Raw genomic sequence first — 20,807 nt, 5'->3', positions numbered from 1 at the left:
AGGGTGGGGCTAGATGGAGCATAGGCGCTCTTTAACCCCTGCTGTGTTGGCTGGCAGTTTCTCTGCTTCATGACATTTAATCTTGAAGCAAGTTCGGTTTTTTGTCCCCACTGCTCCCCTTTGAAGGCTGTTCCAAAATGTCACTCCTCTGATGGTTAGAAGTCTTATTTCAAGACTAAACTTGGTGACCAGTTTATATCCATTTGTTCTTGTGCCAACATGGGCCCTTAAGTAACTCCTCTCCTTCCCTGGTGTTATCCCTCTGATGTATTCATAGAGGGCAGTCATATCTCTCCTCAGCCTTCATTTGGTTAGGCTAAACAAGCCAAGCTCCTTAAATCGCCTCTCATAAGGTAGGTTCTCCATTCCTCTGATGATCATAGTACCCCTTTTCTGCACCTGTTCCAGTTTTAATTCACCTTTCTTAAATATGGGAGCCAGAACTGCACACAGTATTCCAGATGAGATCTCACCACTGCCTTGTATAATGGTACTAACACATCCCTATCTCTACTGGCAATACCTCACCTGATGCATCCTAGGATTGCATTAGCCTTTTTCACAATCGTATCACATTGGCGATTCATAGTCATCATGTGATCAACAAATACATCCAGATCTTTCTCCTTCCCTTTTGTTTCCAACTGATGTGTCCCCAGCTTATAGCAAAAAATCTTGTCAGTCCCTAAGTGCATGACTTCGCACTTTGTACTATTGAATTTCATCCTATTGCTGTTACTCCAGTTTTCAAGGTCGTCCATATCTTATTGTATGGTATTCCAGTCCTCCTCTGTGATGGCAATACTTCCCAACTTTGCGTCATCCACAAATTTTATTAGCACACTCCCATTTTTTGTGCCAAGGTCAGTAATGAAAATGTTACATGAAATTGGTCCCAAGACTTTTCAGCATGACCCTTTGTAGTCTCCCCTTTAACCAGTTCTTTATCCATCTTTCAATTCTCACATTAATCCCCATGTTCTCTAATTTATCTAATAATTTCCCATGTGGAACTGTGTCAAATGTTTTACTGAAATGCAGGCAGAGTAGATCTACTGCATTTCCTTTGTCTAGAAAATAGGTTATTGAAGAAAGAGATCAGGTTGATCTGGTACAATCTACCTTTTGTAAAACCATGTTGTATTTTATCCCAATTACCATTTACCTCCATGTCTTTAATTACTCTCTCTTTCAAAATTTGTTTTAAGACCTTGCATACAATAGAGGTCAAATTAGTGGGCCTGTAGTTTCCTGGATTGCTTTTTTTTCTTTCTTAAATATAGATGCTCTATTTGCAATTCTCCAATCATAGGGCATGACCCCCACATTTATAGATTCATTAAAAAATCCATGTTATTTGGCTTGCAATTTCATGTGCCAATTCCTTTAATAATATTCTTGGATAAACATTATCTGGGCCTCCTGATTTGCTCCTATTAGAGTGTTTGTGTTTGGTTTCCACCTCAGATGTGTTCATTTTTATTATATATAGATGTGTATCTATTATTATATATAGATGTATTATATAGATGTGTTCATTTTATTTATATCCTTGTTCCTGTTAGCCACCCTGCTACTGTCTCCAAGCTCCTCTTTACTCTTATTAAAAACTGAGGCAAAGTATTCACTGAGGTGTTGAGCCGTATCCAGATTATCTTTAACCTCCACTCCATGCTCAGTTGTTAGTGGTCCCACTTCTTCTTTCCTAGTTGTCTTTTTATGTATATGGCTAAAGAATCTTTTACTATTGGTTTTAATTTCCTTTGAGAGGTCCAGTTCTGCTTGGATTTTGACAGTTCTCACTTTTCCCCTAAACTTTCTGGCCTGCAAAAGGTAACTTTCCTTGCTGATCCATCCCTTCTTCCATTCCTTGTTAACTTTCTGTTTTCTCTTAATAACCTGTTTGAGATGCTTGTTCATCAACTTGGGTCTGCAGCTCTTCCCTAAGAAAGTTTTCTCCTTGCTTGGGGACAGTTAGTGCTAACTGTAATGGTGTTTATTATGATATGGTCACCTGTCCACAAGGAATTATTCAGATACCAGCTCATTTTATGTAGACCTGTGAGCAGTAGAGAGCCTCAGAAGGGGCCTAAGAAGACCTGAATTCTGTGGTCAGCTCTGGCACTGATCTGCTGGGTGATGTTGGGCAAGTCACTTCCCTCTGTGTGCCTCAATTTCCGCTTCCATCCTTAGTTGCCATGGGTACTTAGTAGGACTGGTTGAAAAATTTAGAACTAAGCATTTTCCCATCAGAAGATGGAGTTTTACCTAACTTAAATTTTCTGCAAATAAAGATTGATTCCGTTGGAATTTTCCTTTGGGAAAATTGAAACCAGACATTTTGTTTTGGTTTGGTGATTCTTTCTTTCCTTTGTTATGTACTTTGATGGCAGAGAAATAGTTAACAATGTTGATATTTAAATCATCATCATTGGGCACTTGAGTTGACATGATATAGAGATGACTGGGGCGGTCACACCTCAGAATTAGAGCCCTGCAAATCTGCGGCTATCTGCATCTGCGGACCATGTTTGCAAATCGCAGATTGGATGTGGTTTCAAATTTTGTATCCGTGTAGGGCTCTAATCAGAGTTATTGTTTCAGACTCTCTGTGGACATCCTTGTATCAGTCACACTTTGTTCATATTTTGAGCCTTTGTTGGCAACAATAAGAGATAGAGGTTTACTTTTTGAAACTGAAATTTTAGGCCTTGTCTACATGAAAACATTTTACTGATTTAACTAAATCTTTTCTTAAATGGATTTACTTAAATTGGTGTAGGCAAGGCCTTAGATTCTGGAAGCAGCTGGGGGTGGGTGGGGGTTCACCATCCCTCCACCCCCCAATTTCAGTCCTGCTCAGCTTCTTTGGAGGTACTTGCTTGGAGATTTCTGGATGAAAGAAGTTAAGTATTATCTAATTCAGGGAGGGAGGCATTTTTAAAATCCTGGTTTCACATAGATATTAAGGTTGGAAGGAACCTCTTGAGTCATCTTGTTTATCTTCAAGCCCTGCTGCTTTTGAATATGGTACCTTGATTCTGGAGATCCTTTTCCTACGTACAGACCATACAATGAGATATAAATATATATGGTACCAGCCAAGTAATGTGTGTTTTCTATTCCTGTTCACTCTCAGTGATGCACGGGAATTACAAAAGGCAGCCTTAAATGACGCTTTTCCACGAGCTCATCACAGTTCTACTTTGCATTCATAATTTTTCTGTGCTAGCACTCTTCACTAATGCAATAGCGAGTCAATGCAGAAATATTTTTTCATTGCTTTTCTCTCTCCCAATGTTAAATCAAGTTAAAAGGACTCTGTAGTGACTTATTTACTTTCTGGAAATTAATGACATATTTGTAAGTCAGTAAACAGGCATAAATTCTGTTTTTCAAAGTATTTTGTTTATCCCCTATAACTTTTTGTTTTAAATTCACTCCAGTGACTCATTTGTTCTGCAGGGTGTTGTAGATGTCAAAGTCTGGAACTTAAATACACTCAAATAAAACACACTGTCTCAGGACAGCAACAGTGTTAATTTGTGCCTGAAGGACCTGAACCTGCATCCTTTCAAGTCAATAACAAAGCTCCCATTTACTTCAGTGGTGTAGGAGCAGGTCCTTTATGCAACCTGTAACTAAATGAATGTGGGGGCTGTTGGAGTCCAGGTCCATCCTTCTCTTTTTTTATCCATCCTTTCACCAAAGATCCAAGAATCTTTGCTATATTGGCTTGAAGGCATAGGTTTTAACCAGTGTGTCCAAGCTGCAAAATTTGGTTTACAATTCATACGCAAATTTCAAAGCTCAGGAGTATTCAGACTTCAGGTTTTGTTCCAGGCATATATTTTAACTGTCTTTGCTAATAGGTAGGTGTCTTCAACTGCATTTTGTTAATTAATGTACATCCTTGACATGGTGAACATAAAGGTAAGATAAAGGTTAATACATGCCTCCATTAAAATAGCACTATGCATTCTGGTTGGATAAGTCTACTTATCCAGAAGCTACTAGATCGCACGCCCTGGTTCTCATGGGCGACTTCAATCATCCTGAATCTGCTGGGAGAGCAATACAGAGGTGCACAGACAATACAGGAAGTTTTTGGAAACTGTAGGGGACAATTTCCTGGTGCAAGTGCTGGAGGAACCAACTAGGGGCGGAGCTCTTCTTGACCTGCTGCTCACAAACCGGGAAGAATTAGTAGGGGAAGCAAAAGTGGATGGGAACCTGGGAGGCAGTGACCATGAGATGGTCGAGTTCAGGATCCTGACACAAGGAAGAAAGGAAAGCAGCAGAATACGGACCTTGGACTTCAGAAAAGCAGTCTTTGATTCCCTCAGGGAATTGATGGGCAAGATCCCCTGGGAAAATAACATGAGGAGGAAAGGAGTCCAGGAGAGCTGGCTGTATTTTAAAGAATCCTTATTGAGGTTACAGGGACAAACCATCCTGATGTGTAGAAAGAATAGTAAATATGGCAGGCGACAAGCTTGGCTTAACAGTGAAATCCTTAAACACAAAAAAGAGGTTTACAAGAAGTGGAAGATTGGACAAATGACCAGGGATGAGTATATAAATATTGCTTGGGCATGTAGGAATGGAATCAGGAAGGCTAAATCACACCTGGAGTTGCAGCTAGCGAGGGATGTTAAGAGTAACAAGAAGGGTTTCTTCAGGTATGTTGGCAATAAGAAGAAAGCCAAGGAAAGTGTGGGCCCCTTACTAAATGAGGGAGGCAACCTAGTGACAGAGGATGTGGAAAAAGCTAACGTACTCAATGCTTTTTTTGCCTCTGTCTTCACAAACAAGGTCAGCTCCCAGACTACTGCACTGGGCAGCACAGCATGGGGAGGAGGTGGCCAGCCCTCTGTGAAGGAAGAAGTGGTTCGGGACTATTTAGAAAAACTGGACATGCACAAGTCCATGGGGCCGGATGCGTTGCATCCGAGAGTGCTAAAGGAATTGGCGGATGTGATTGCAGAGCCATTGGCCATTATCTTTGAAAACTCATGGTGATCAGGGGAAGTCCCAGAAGATTGGAAAAAGGCTAATGTAGTGCCCATCTTTAAAAAAGGGAAGAAGGATGATCCTGGGAACTACAGGCCAGTCAGCCTCAACTCAGTCCCCGGAAAAATCATGGAGCATGTCCTCAAGGAATCAATTCTGAAGCACTTAGACGAGAGGAAAGTGATCAGGAACAGTCAGCATGGATTCACCAAGGGAAAGTCATGCCTGACTAATCTAATTGCCTTCTATGATGAGATAACTGGTTCTGTGGATGAAGGGAAAGCAGTGGACGTGTTATTCCTCGACTTTAGCAAAGCTTTTGACACGGTCTCCCACAGTATTCTTGTCAGCAAGTTAAAGAAGTATAGGCTGGATGGATGCACTACAAGGTGGGTAGAAAGTTGTCTAGATTGTTGGGCTCAACGGGTAGTGATCAATGGCTCCATGTCTACTTGGCAGCCGGTATCTACTGGAGTGCCCCACGGGTCGGTCCTGGGGTTGGTTTTGTTCAATATCTTCGTAAATGATCTGGAGGATGGTGTGGATTGCACCCTCAGTAAGTTTGCGGATGACACTAAACTGGGAGGAGTGGTAGATATGCTGGAGGGTAGGGATAGGATACAGAGGGACCTAGACAAATTGGAGGATTGGGCGAAAAGAAATCTGATGAGGTTCAACAAGGACAAGTGCAGAGTCCTGCACTTAGGACGGAAGAATCCAATGCACCACTACAGACTAGGGACCGAATGGCTTGGCAGCAGTTCTGCAGAGAAGGACCTAGGGGTGACAGTGGACGAGAAGCTGGATATGAGTCAACAGTGTGCTCTTGTTGCCAAGAAGGTCAATGGCATTTTGGGCTGTATAAGTAGGGGCATTGCCAGCAGATCAAGGGACGGGATCATTCCCCTCTATTTGACATTGGTGAGGCCTCATCTGGAGTACTGTGTCCAGTTTTGGGCCCCACACTACAAGAAGGATGTGGAGAAATTGGAGAGAGTCCAGCGAAGGGCAACAAAAATGATTAGGGGACTGGAACACATGACTTATGAGGAGAAGCTGAGGGAACTGGGGATGTTTAGTCTACGGAAGAGAAGAATGAGGGGGGATTTGGTAGCTGCTTTTAACTACCTGAAAGGTGGATCCAAAGAGGATGGATCTAGACTATTCTCGGTGATCGCAGATGACAGGACAAGGAGTAATGGTCTCAAGTTGCAGTGGGGGAGGTTTAGGTTGCATATTAGGAAAATCTTTTTCAGTAGGAGGGTGGTGAAACACTGGAATGCATTACCTAGGGAGGTGGTGGAATCCCCTTCCTTAGAAGTTTTTAAGGTCAGGCTTGACAAAACCCTGGCTGGGATGATTTAGTTTGGATTGGTCCTGCTCTGGGCAGGGGGTTGGACTAGATGGCCTCCAGAGGTCCCTTCCAACTCTGTTATTCTATAATTCTATGATTCTAAGTTCTGTATGGTGGTGACACAGTGCAGCAGAATGAGTTGTAATATGGTTAGAATCCTGGCTAGAAGCTCTTCCCACTCTAGCATCTTCCTGTATCCCCCCACTTCCCAAAACTCACTCGTTTGGTAAAAGGAACAAATTAATATATTTTCTCTGTTGGACCCTTCTCATATTTGGAACTGCATTTCTTAAGATGTTTGTATGATTAGATTGTCCAGTGTTATGATTTCACTGTATTTTCAATAACTATAGATTTTTCTTTTTCGGGCCCTGTTGGAAGTCACTACCCTTCTCCACATATGATTTAAGCTAGGCATTCCTTGACTACATAGCATTACTAATAAACCTTCATGATAACCTTCAGACTGCTTACATTGTAGTAGGTTTCAGAGTAGCAGCAGTGTTAGTCTGTATCAGCAAAAAGAACGAGGAGTACTTGTGGCACCTTAGAGACTAACAAATTTATTTGGGCGTAAGCTTATTCTTTTTACATTGTACTAGGCATTCATTCATTTTACTCACTGTGATTTCTTTGGGAAATCAACAGCCTGCCTCACATGGTATAAACTGGCACATAAATCAGCAAGTGTCCATAGAAGTGTTGGGCTCTTCTTCACAAATGCATATAGTGATACGCAAATGCTGCTATCAGGATAATTTAAATTTTAGATTGGTGATCCTAGCAGCTGAGGGTGCTTGGATGCACGCTTTGGAATAGATATTTGTATCTAATTTTAGGCCTGTGTGTGATTCACAACTAAAGCAAAGACAAATGCATAAGTTGTGGCAGATTAAAGTTGTCTCACTGTTTCTCTTGAAAGATGCAACACTCTCCTACAGCCATTGGGGAGTACAGACATTGAATAATTGTGAGAAATCCAGATCATCCTAAAACCTTATATTTGGAGTCTGTCTGAACAAAGCTACTAAACTTGAACCTTTCAGATTCTAATTGGCTCAAGTTGTTTTTATTTTTAAAGAAATATTTTTCTCACCCTTTGAACATCATAGCATTAAAAGGAGAGGGCTCATGGATAGTGGCAGGTCAGGAAACCCAGCTCATTCTTTTCAGAAACCATTTTTACTGTCTGTAGCTTATGATGGAATTATCTACATTCAATTCAGACTTATGCCTTTTCACTCACACTATTAGACCTAAATAATTTCAACAGCCTTTCAACCAGTTAAAAACTTTATTTCAAACAAAGGTTTTCCATTTCCTAACAAAGTTCTTGGGATGTCTGAGTTAATGCTGATTCTTATTCTACCCAAATGGGCTCATCAAACTCTAGAGGTAACCGAACTTCAATTACAACTTTTATAACAAGAATATTAAATGATCATTTGAAGTCCTGCCGCAATCTCAAAAATAATGAGCCACTGGAAATTCCCTTTGTGGTTGCAAGCTTGTTTTAATTTTTTAATATAGAGTCTAAGACCTTCTACTTGTCATGGAAAAAAAAAGAAAAGCTCCGTTGTCTTTTCCATGTCATAAAATAAGTTGTGAATGACAGGTCTCATTAATTGTTAAACCTAGAGTGCTCTGGACCACCCTGAAATTGTTATTGCATCTTATTTTGTGGCCATTTTGCTAGATTTCAAACCAGTGGGGTGACTTATCTGTATGCCCATTGGATTTTAAAATATTTTAATTAGTATTTTAAAACTACAAACCATTTTGCTTTTAATAAGGACATGGAGTTAATGTCCAGAACCAGATTTTGTAGACAATAGTGATATTTTATATTTCTTTAGAACTTCACATCCAGAAGTCTCCCAGAGCAGTTTACAGACTAATACATATATATCCAGAGATTACTACCGTATCATTAATGGCTGAAGTGCAGCCACCTTTGGGATGTAATTTGAGAGCTATGCAGCAGACAGTAATGTCATATAGATCCATTTTGGAAGGAAGTGAGGAAGAAAATGTTGCTTGTCCAAGAGACTCATGGGAATCTGAATGGATGCAAGTGTTCACTATCAGGACCTCAACTTTCCATCTTGTGCAGAGTGCACCTCCAGCATCACTCTGTCCCCAAACAGCATGCTGGGGCAATGGTTTCGTCCTGACCCAGTAATGAATCTGGTCCAAGACCCTTGATCCCAATAACCCTCCCTGCCCCCAAAGCTTTCTGGGTCAGCCTCAGCATGAAAGGTTAACTCCAGTGACCTGCTCAAAGAATTGATACCCTTAAAAAGAAATGTTTGAGTGAAACTGCTGTGGCACATGGCACAATAACTCAATACATGATAGTAAATTTATTTAGGATAATCTGTATGTGGTATTGAGCAAATACTAACTCAAGTCTAAACAAAAGTGATTCTGAAGACACCATAAGGACAATAACTGGCTGGCTGCCGCCCATTCTGGTTATTAAACAGAGCTTCTATAATTTGTTTCTTTACTATCACAGGCTGGACGCACTGAAGCTTTCATTGAGCTATTGTTGTCAGCTTGTATATATTAATACATTGCAGTTTCAGAATACTCAACACTACAGTATAGTTTTTGTCTCATTGAATACTTTATAATTCACTATCATTTGTATCTATAACTAGTGAAAACAACGAGGAGTCCTTGTGGCACCTTAGAGACTAACAAATTTATTTGGGCATAAACTTTCATGGGCAAAATTTATTTGGGCATAAACTTTCATAGCACTGACTCCCCACTTGGTAAGGCAACTGCCATCTTTTCATGGGCTGTATATATATATATATATATATATATATATATATATATATATATATATATATATATATATATACTGCTTACTGTATTTTTCACTTCATCAGATGCATGGAGTGAAAAATATAGTAAGCAGTATATATATATATATACAGCCCATGAAAAGATGGCAGTTGCCTTACCAAGTGTGTGTGGGGGGGTCAGTGCTAACGAGGCCAATTCAATTAAAGTGGAAGTGGCCTCTTCTCAACAGTTGACAAGAAGGGGTGAATATCAAGAGAGGGAAAATTACTTTTGTAATGCTAACAAGGCCAATGCAATCAAGGTGGACGTTGGCCAATTCCAACAGTTGACAAGAAGGTGTGAGTAACAGCAGAGGGAAAATTATTTTTTGTACAGACCCATCCACTCCCAGTCTTTATTCAGGCCTAATTTGATGGTGTCCAGTTTGCAAAATTAATTTCAGTTCTGCAGTTTCTCTCTGAAGTCTGTTTTTGAAGTTTTGTTGTTGAAGGATTGCCGCTTTTAAGTCTGTTATTGAGTGTCCAGGGAGATTGAAGTGCTCTCCAACTGGTTTTTGAAAGTTACAATTATTGATGTCCGATTTGTGTCCATTTATTCTTTTGTGTAGGACTGTCTGGTTTGGCCAATGTACATGGCAGAGAGGCATTGCTGGCACATAACTAGTGAGTTTCAAAGGCAATACATTGAGTCATGTCTCAGGCGACTAAATCCTTCCTTCAGGGTTATTAGCAAATCCTGTGCTGATGTCACACAGGCACTGAAATATCTCCCAGGTTCAGGCCTCATCTGTCTTCCTTTACATGAGCTCAGCAGAGTTCTGTGTTAAAAATAAACAGTGTAATTATATTTGTTGCTTCAGAGCCCAGGGAAGCACACTCATGGTTAGATGGAATGGCCATTGTGGTATGAAAAGAAAATCATTCAACAAGTTCAAAGAGAGAGAGAGAGAGCCCCCAGCCACTGACCAGATCCTTGATGGTTTCACTCTCTCTTGTCCTGCTGGGATTTTGGTTTAATCCAGTGTGTATTACTAGCACCTGAACAAGCATTAAATCAGCTGGTGGATTCTAACCTTTTGATTGAGGATTCCTTTTATGGTTAGTTGGTTTGGTTTTGGAAGCTCAGTCTCCTTGGGATTGTCTGCACAGAGCTGCTGTGTGTTTCTCTCTCAGGTGTAAAATACTCTTCAACCATTTACCTTCCCTACCCTTTTTCTAAATGGTGTCGAATCCACTCTGATAAACCCTCATGTACCAGGTGGGTCAGAGCTCAGAGAGGGGAGGGCTGAGGGGCTGCGGAATGTACACATTTGCTTTCCCATGGGAACAAAACTCCTTTCTCATAACTATCATAATACCAGCCGTTTGGGGAAATCTGTCCCATTCTAAAGGGAAAAAATTGCTCTTCAGCAATACTTGTCTAAGTCCCATGGATAATCACTCACTAGCAGTGGGTGATTCCACTAGAAACAGGGAGATCTACCTAATTTAAATCTTTAATTTGGTGGCAGAATTTCGTTGAGGGGTGCTTGTGATCCCCTCCAGCACACTGCATAATAAGTGAAGAGATTTACAGCTTTATGTACATGTAGATGGGGGAAGCTGCACTAAAAACACTGGGAGTAAGCTATGATTTATTGTTTCCTTTGGGGTGTACGTGTGTGTGTGTATATATATATATATATATCTGAGTGTGGGTGGGTGGATGTGTCACTGACCCATGCTGGACCTTCTGAAGTGTTTGGACAGGCACGTTTTCTCTTCTGGGACCAAAGTTGATTTTTAACATTTTACCTGGGCAAATTAATCTATTCCAAAGTAACACTGAACCTGTGTTAATTAAACATATCTCCTAATCTTCAGATACTCACAGCCCTGGAAAAAATTGGGCTGAACTTGCCATTTTGAAACAGAAAAGACTTTCTTCATTAGCTACTACCTGAAAATGACATTGAAACTTCAGAGCTGAAAATGTTTTCAATATATGCTTTCAATTTATTGGTGTCTGCTGCTAAATAGAATGTGTTTTACTGTGCTGACTAGCAAAGCACTGCATAAACAGGTCTGTGATGGGTGTCCCAATAGCCAGCAGTAGGGTATAAAATTAGAGGTGTTAATTTGATTTAGAGCAATTTGCCAGATCATGGTGAAAACAATCTAGGAACCTAGTTCTGAAAGGTGCTGAGTACCCACTGAAGTCAATGGGAATTGAGGAAGCTTAATACCTTGCAGGCTTGGCCCCTAGCATTGCTGGCTGCTCTGCTTTTGTTCCCAGCTTAGTGGAAGCCTGTTGTCTTAAAATATCACTTTCATCTTATTTTCCTGTTCTATTTTCCTTTTTATCGACCCTTTGTCTAATTTTGCAGCCTATGAACTGATGCAGCTGCCTATTTGTTTCCGTATCATTCAGACAGCAAGTCATCCAGAGATGAGGCAAACGTGCAGTTTTTCATTTTCCAACGTAACCAGTTGATACCTGGCACCCTCCACAGTAAGGCCATTTGCAGTACCCACTATAAAAAGAGATAAATGGTGGCAGCAGCAGCCTGAGGGCTGGAGAATGGTCAAGGTAGCTTGTGTTTTGTGTTGGTAGGAGAGTGGAGTATCCATTATTTCACCTTTATTACTTTGACGGCAAACACTTCATGTGCTAGCAGCAGAATCAGCTACTGGCTAATTCTGGGCAGGGTCATCAGGAACTGGAGCTGAGGGACAGATATTAACCTTGTGAACTTGGTTTTGAAAGGATGACTTTTTCCATCTAACCACTTCACAGTCAGACTGAGGTCATGCATCTCAGAATAGTGGTGTCCCATTTAACTGAGTGGGTAACAATAAGGATGACAATAAATGATATTTCAAAGGACAAATAATGCTTTTAGGATGGAATTAACCCTCATGCATCAAAAGGTCTATGTCCTTCTTAGCCCTTTTTTGAGACAGTAAGTAGGGCTTCAGTGGTACAAAGACCTTTTAATGGCTCTATGCATAAGGTGAATTTTACCCTTGTTTATCATCCTTTATATTAAGCAGCATAACAGGATTTATAAAGAGAAAGGGAGTCTAGGGAAAAGATGTGTTATATTGCTGGCTAATATAACAGGCAGAGAAAGAAATGCCATAGAATAGAGTAGAGAAAAAGAAGAAAAAGCAGGAGGAAGAGAGTTTATTACAACTCCCACTGTGAAACATCATGTATTTCACTTCAAACACGTAACATCTTGTGCATTGAATCTTCCCTGATGGGTTGTGCTATAATCTGTATTCCCCTTATGATCCTTGATCTTAATGATTATATTTCACTGATACATCAGTGTTCATAAAAAAGTCAATTGGAGCTTTGCCTGAGGGACAACTGCAAGATTGGGCCCTTTAAGACTTTCTTCAGCTTGTTGTAATGGTTTATCAAGCCCCTCTGCTCACTTTACATAATCACTAGCTACTTAAAATTATCCATCTTTAACTAAATATTCCTTCCTGATAAACCTGAAATAACGTTAAAAAAGCATTTTTATAATGGTGCATTCAGTTGCCAACTTCTTGTGTAATGTAACTGGTTTAAAACAAAGTGAACTTGAATATTTGTGTGTAACGTCTCCCAGGCTGTCATATGAGTATGATTGCATAACACATAGTCTAATGTGTGTTACTGGATAGAGCAGTGGCCTGACAGCTCATATGCCTGGATTCTACTCTTGGGTTCAGGGGTCTGTCTATGAAGAAATCTTGCAGGACTAGAGCCTTAGAGTTTCTTACTTTCTATCAAGTGATAAAATATGCAACAAATGATTCTAGTAATAAAGCTTTTAGTGAATATCTTTTAACATTAATGTGGCAGACCTTTATCCACATAATGTTAGTGAATGTGGATTCTTTGCTAATATCTTAAGTATTTTAGTACAATATTAACTGCAGGAATGTTGCACTCATCAATATCACACTCCTAATCAAGTAATGGAGAGTGATCAGCATAATTACCCAAATAGCAATATCACAACCAATTAGAATATTCAATTTTTAAACTGTAATATTATCAGTCTTTATTATGACACAGTCCATTGTGCTCTTTAAAGTCCTCTGTATATAGGAGGATATAATATAGAATCCTACTTGTACCAAGAGAGGTACCAGAACCTACATCTGGGATCCTACCAGGCTAGAAGCTGTCTACATTTAGGTGTTTTTAAAATCTTTTTCCTTAGTCCTGCACCAGGGGAATTCTGCTATTTATTTCCATTGTGCAGGATCAGACCCTTCATCAGTTTTTTGCTTGTTTTAAGTATTTCCTGACCATCATGGAATAGATTTTCTTTTAAATGTAACAGGGTCAACCCAGGCCTGCTTTTAAGTGGCAATGACTGGTTAGTCAGTTTTTGTATGGAAGTATGAAACCATAACAAGGGTTGGTTTGGATCCAGGTCTCCCTTTTATCCAAATGCCACTACTGAAATGATGGCATCTCTGACTTGCCTAAGGCAACACATCAGTTCCCTGGCAAAGCAGGAAATAGAATGGGCTCCCAGTGCCACATTTAATCTGTGATGCCAACATTTCTCTACATTGAGTTCAAATGGGGCAGCATCTAAGGGGCTAGATGAGCTAGCTCTGCCCTGCAGCTAGAGAGAAATAGGTTGCAAAGTAGATGGGGTTCCTCTGGAAACCCACAAGGAGAGGAATGCTGCTGAGAGTTCATTCTGGTATATATCTTACCTTCATGTAGAAAATAGTAAGGTGATAAGTAACAGTCATGATAGATTTGTCAAGAACAAATTGTTTCAGACCAACCTAGTAGCTTACTTTGACAGGGTAAGAAGCCTTGTGGATGGGGGTAAGCAATAGATGTGGTATATCTTGACTTTAGAAAGGCTTTTGGTATTGTCTGGCATGACCTTCGCATAAACAAACTAGGGAAATACAACCTAGATGGAGCTACTATAAGGTGGGTGCAAAACTGGTTGGAAAACCATTCTCAGAGAGTAGTTATCAGTTGTTCACAGTCAAGCTGGAAGGGCATAATGAGTGGGGTCCTGCAGGGATCGGTTCTGGGTCTGGTTCTGTTCAATATCTTCATGAATGATTTAGATAATGGCACAGATAGTACACTTATAAAGTTTGTGGGCGATACAAAGCTGGGAGGGGTTGCAAATGCTTTGGAGGATAGCAGGATAAAATTCAAAATGGTCTGGACAAACTGGAGAAATGGCTCTGAAGTAAATAGGATGACATTCAATAAGGACAAATGCAAAGTACTCCACTTAGGAAGGAACAATCAGTTGCATACTTACAAAATGGGAAATGACTGTCTAGGAAGGAGCACTACAGAAAGGGATCTGGGTGTCATAGTGGATTGCAAGCTAAATATGAGTCAACAGTGTAACACTGTTGCAAAAAAAGCAAACATCATTCTGGGCTGCATTAACAAGAGTGTTGTAAGAAAGACACAAGAAGTAATTCTTCCACTCTACTCCACGCTGATTAGGCCTCAGCTGGAATATTGTGTCCAATTCTGGGTACCACATTTCAGGAAAGATGTGTACAAATTGGACAAAGTCCAGAAAAGAGCAACAAAAATGATTAAAGGTCTAAAAAACATGATCTATGAGGGAAGATTGGGAAAAAATGGGTTTGTTTAGTCTGGAGAAGAGAAGATCGAGAGGGGATATGATAGCAGTTTTCAAGTACATAAAAAGTTGTTACAAGGAGGAAGGAGAAGAATTGTTCTCCTTAACGTCTGAGGATAGGACAAGAAGCAATAGGCTTAAATTGCAGCAAGGGCAGTTTAGATTGGATGTTAGGAAAAACTTTCTAAGTTTCAGGGTGGTTAAGCACTGGGATAAATTGCCCAGGGAGGTTGTGGAATCTCCTCATTGGAGATTTTTAAGCGCAGGTTAGAGAAACACCTGTCAGGATTTTCTAGATAATACTTACTCCTGCCTTGAGTGAAGGGTACTGGGCTAGAAGCTCTCTCAAGGTCCCTTCCAGTCCTACAATGCTATGATTGTATATGCTTTAATTTCCTGTTCATCTGTATTTCCATTTTTCTCTCTTCAGTGTGTGAAACCATTTTAATTTGTGTTTTTTTGCATATGGTAGAAGTTTGTTAATCTGCATGCTTTTTAATACAAATGCCCCAAAATGGCAGCCTCTTTCACTTCTCAGGAAAGATTTAATTGGGGTTGATAACTTACTTTACTGAAATCAGATTATGTCTACAAGATCTGCTCTAGTACATTTTACTAGTACCTTATATAATGTGAATTACGTCATATTTGTAAAACCATAGAAGAAATGAGGAAATATCTGTACTTTTATACTGTTTGTTCACTTATTAGATAATTTGCAAAATTCAGTAATGCAGAATGATCCAGTCAGGGTGAATTAGGGAGGTTGTGTAATATCATGAAGGCATATTATCAGTTTTGGATCAACAAACAAGGAGGGTTCATATTTATCTACATATTATCTATGTATTTATCTATTATGTAGAGACATGCAAATAAATTCAAAATGAAATGCAAACAGCCCAGCAGGAACGGGCACCTCTGAATGACCCCTTAAGAAAAGCACCCTATTTCAACCAGGAGACCATGAATGATATCACTCTCCTGAGGATAACACAGAAAGATAAAGAACAGATATTGTTTGAATGGCAGCAAACATACACTGCAATGCTTTGTTCTACAATGATTCCTGAGTACATGCCACTGGCCTGGAGTGGTAAAGTGTCCTACCATGGTGGATGGAATAAGGCTGCCCTCCCCAGAAACCTTTTGCAAAGGCTTTGGGAGTACATCCAGGAAAGCCGTGAATGGCAGGGCAAATTAATCATTAAACATGCTTGCTTTTAAACCATTTTAAAAGGTACACTCACCAGAGGTCCCTTCTCCACCAGGTGGGTCTGGGAGGCAGCCTTGGGTGGGTTCGGGGGGTACTGGCTACAGGTCCAGGGTGAGAAGCAGTTCCTGGCTGTCGGGAAAACCGGTTTCTCCTCTTGCTTGCTGTGAGCTATCTACAACCTCATCATCATCATCTTCCTCATCCCCAAAACCTGCTTCCGTGTTGCCTCCATCTCCATTGAAGGAGTCAAATAACACAGCTGGGGTAATGGTGGCTGAACCCCCTAAAATGGCATGCAGCTCATCATAGAAGTGGCATGTTTCGGGCTCTGACCCGGAGCGGCCGTTTGCCTTTCTGGTTTTCTGATAGGCTTGCCTCAGCTCCTTAAGTTTCATGCGGCACTGCTTCGGGTCCCTGTTATGGCCTCTGTCCTTCATGCCCTGGGAGATTTTGACAAATGTTTTGGCATTTCAAAAACTGGAATGTCGTTCTGATAGCACGGATTCCTCTCCCCATACAGCGATCAGATCCTGTACCTCCCGTTCGGTCCATGCTGGAGCTCTTTTGCGATTCTGGTCACCTCTGCTGATGAGCTCTGCATGGTCACCTGCAGCTTGCCACACTGGCCAAACAGGAAATTGAAATTCAAAAGTTTGTGGGCCTTTTCCTGTCTACCTGGCCAGTGCATCTGAGTTGAGAGTGCTGTCCAGAGCGGTCACAATGGAGCACTCTGGGATAGCTCCCGGAGGCCAATACCATCTAATTGTGTCCACAGTACCCCCAAATTCGACCCAGCAAGGCCGATTTCAGCGCTAATCCCCTTGTCGGGGGTGGAGTAAGGAAATAGATTTTAAGAGCCCTTTAAGTCAGAAAAAAGGGCTTCGTCATGTGGACGGGTGCAGGGTTAAATCGATTTAACGCTGCTAAATTCGACCTCAACTCCTAGTGTAGACCAGGGCTAAGTCATTCACCTTGCTGGAAGGAATGTGAATTCTCCAGGCACACTGAGGTAACTTCAAAGGTTACTATAACAATGGCTCTTTCTCTCTACTGTACTCCACTTGCATTACATGGACTCTCACAAAGAATATGGTCATTTCCCTCCTCTTTGCTTTTCATAACATTTGGGAATAAGATACAAAAGGTGAGTTAGAATGTAGACAATCATAATATGGTGAAGTGAGTAGACAGGTAGGAGCCGAGCTAGTCTTCCCTTCAAAGAAGTGCTAATGTTTCTGTGAGGAGAGGACTAGCCCTAAAGATAGATGACTAAAATCTCCAAACATGCCAAAAGGAAACTTAAACTAACAAGATGTGCTCAGCATCACTCCTAAGTCCCATCTTCATCCTTCATGTATAGATTGGCTGCATCAGGATATGCTACCATCCGTGTGGAGTCCTGTTGCCCAGCCATAGATACTACTTGATCCTGATGAAGGATTGGGCCTTGTATTGTAAGCAGTGCTAGATAAATATCTCCATTTGCTGTGGCTATTCACGCCAATCAGAATTAAAATTTATGTTGGCTGTGTTCTAGTCCCTTTTGTATGCTGTCCATCAATATTCTCGCATGAGAGTATTTTGGGAGGTTTAGAAACAATACACTTTAAGAGACTATTAATTTGTTAATGTCTACACCTGAGTGTACTCACCAGAAACCTGATTCTAAGAATTTTGCTCATCTAATAGTTAATTAGAATCAATGCCCTGTGACCTGTGCATTCAATGAAAGCTAATCCTCAGAGTTTGAATTTCAAACATATGCAACAAGCTTCATATTAACAATCTAGGGTTCAAAAATTATTTGTCAAACTCCGAATAACAAATAATATAAAAAATTTGTAAACTACTAGTGGACAAAGAAGGAAAAGAGGCTGAAGTTTGTTGAATGTAAAATATTTTCTTTGGATTATTCACTAAACCCTAATTTTAAGGTGTTTGGGACTTTTTGAGGATTTGTCCTCATATTAATCCCCTCTAATCTCCCTAGCACAGTTCTGGTGCTATATACATAAATAATATTTGGAATGATAAATAGAAAGCATGGGTTCAGGGGACAGAGTGTATTGCAGGACTGGGACCTAACTGCATAGCAATAATATAAATAAGTTAAAGTTTATTTCAGGCCTACATCCTGAAAAGGTTTATACACTTGCTTAACTTTAGGCACTTTGTGAATGGTCCCATTGAAGTAGGTGAGGCTACTCACAGTGCATAGAATCATAGAAATGTGGTCTGGAAGGGATCTTGAAAGGTCATTAACCATATCCCTGAGCTGAGGCAGAACCAAGAATATCAAGACTATCTCCGTAGGTGTTTGTCTAACCTGTTCTTAACAATCTTCAATAAGAGGTATTTCACAAGCACCTTTGGAAGTCTATTCTAGTCCTTAACTATCCTCATAGTTGGAACATTTTTCCTAATATCTAACCTAAATCTTCCTTGCTGCAGATTAAGCTGATTACTTCTTGTCCTACCTTTAGTAGACATGGAGAACAATTGATCACTACCATCTTTATAAAAGCCCTTCACATATTTAAAGACTATTATCAGGTTCCCACCTCAGTCATCTTTTCTTAAGATTAAACATGCCCAATTTTTTTAACTTTTCCTCATAGATCAGGTTTTCAAAAACTTTCATCATTTTTGTTGCTCTGCTTGGGACTCTCTACAATTTAGCCACATCTTTCCTAAAGTGTGGAACTCAGAACTGGACACAGTACTTCAGCTGAAGCCTCACCAGTGCTGAGCAGAGTGGGACAGTTACTCCCCATGTTTTAGATATGACACTCCTGTTAATACACCCCAGAATAATTTAGCTTTTTTCAAAATTGCATCACATTGTTAACTCCCATTCAATTTGTGATCCCTATAATCTCCAGATCTTTTTCAGCAGTACTACTGCCTACCCAGTTTTTCCCATTTTGTAGCTGTGCATTTGATTTTTTCTTTCTAAATGCAGCACTTTGAATTTATCTATACTGAATTTCATCTGATTAATTTTAGATCGTTTTGAATTCTAATCCTGCCCTCCAAAGTACCTGCAACTCCTCCCATCTTGGTGTCATCCACAAATTTTGTAAGTATACTCTCTACTCCATTATCGAAGTTATTAATGAAAATACTGAATAGTATTGGACCCAGGGCAGATTCCTGTGGGATCCCACTAGATATGTCCCCCAGGTTTGACAGTGAACCATTAATGATTAGTCTTTGAGTACATTCTTTCAACCAGTTGCGTACCACTTTATAGTAATTTCATCTAGATCATTTTCCCCTAGTTTGATTTAGAGAATGTCATGTGGGACTGTGTCAAAAGCTTTACTAAAATGAAGATATATCACATCTACAGCTTCCTTCTATTCACTAGGCCAGTAATCCTGTCAATAGGGATGGGGAAGGGATGTGGTAAAAGAACATTCACTTATTGGACATTCACACAAGAGAGTGGGGAACTGAGTTAACAGACTACTTCCAGAGTTAGTATGGGGAAATGTTTTATTTGTTATTCAGATTGATATATTGTTGCTGTGTTCCCTTTTCCCTAATAAAGTTTCATTACTTCATATAGAGTCTCACTACTTGGGAGTAGAGAAGCATTGTCTGTTAAGGTAATTTAGGGAAGGTGCATTTAGTTTTTCCAGTTTATTTATTTCTCAAGAGGGATGAGAGATATATTGAACCTGGTCCTTGCCACTGCCAACATCACCTGACAGAAGAGTTACAGTTGTATCAGGTTAGTGAGGAGGCTATAGGCTCTGTGAGAGGCAATATTGAGACTGAAAATCCCCACAGATTTCCTAATGTATGAATAAACTGCTTTTAATAACTTGATAACTAATCCTCAGTCCCTCAGACTAGTCAAAGATGTCAGTTCTCACCAAAACCAACAGATTAAAATAAATATGAAATCTAGACCATGCTCTTTGGGAGTTATGATGAGACATACAAAGGTTATGGAAAAATAAGAAACTGAAACTACCTCATTATTAATTATTATAATTAACCCTAAACTTACCAGGAAATTCTGCCTTGGCAGAAGATCAAACCTGGGAAATTTCAGAAACTTTTTTTTTGTTTTGGTGAAGACAGTATGAGAATTAAAATCAGGCTTACAATGGAAAGTTAGCTGCAGTCTGTCTTATGGCAAGATGGTCTACATCATTGTGAATGCTTTAAAAAAAAAAGGTAGGGCAGACGGACTTTCAAAATTCTGTGAACATGTAATAGATATTCCATAGTTACAAGAGCTATGCTGACAGGTTTCAGAGTGGTAGCCGTGTTAGTCTGTATCAGCAAAAACAACGAGGAGTCCTTGTGGCATCTTAGAGACTAACAAATTGATTTGGGCGTAAGCTTTCATGGGCTAGAACCCTCTTCATCAGATGCATGGAGTGGAAAATATAGGAGCAGGTATAAATACCTGAAAAGATGGGAGTTGCCTTACCAAGTGTGAGGTCAGTCTAATGAGACAATTCAATGAACAGTAGGATACCAAGGGAGAAAAAATAACTCTTGTAGTGGTAATGAGAGTGGCCCATTTCAAACAGTTGACAAGAAGGTGTGAGTAACAGTAGGGGGAAATTAGTATGGGGGAAATTAGGTTTAGGTTTTGTAATGACCCAACCACTCCCAATCTTTATTCAGGCCAAATGTGATAGTGTCCAGTTTGCAAATTAATTCCAGTTCTGAAGTTTCACACTGGAGTCTGTTTTTGAAGTTTTTTTGTTGAAGAATTGCCACTTTTAGGTCTGTTACTGAGTGACCAAGAAGACTGAAGTATTCTC

Source organism: Lepidochelys kempii, chromosome 2 (assembly GCF_965140285.1).
Source record: "Lepidochelys kempii isolate rLepKem1 chromosome 2, rLepKem1.hap1, whole genome shotgun sequence".
NCBI classification, from domain to species: domain Eukaryota; kingdom Metazoa; phylum Chordata; order Testudines; family Cheloniidae; genus Lepidochelys; species Lepidochelys kempii.
The sequence above is the reverse complement of the archived record's forward strand: the minus strand, read 5'-3'. Positions refer to the sequence as shown.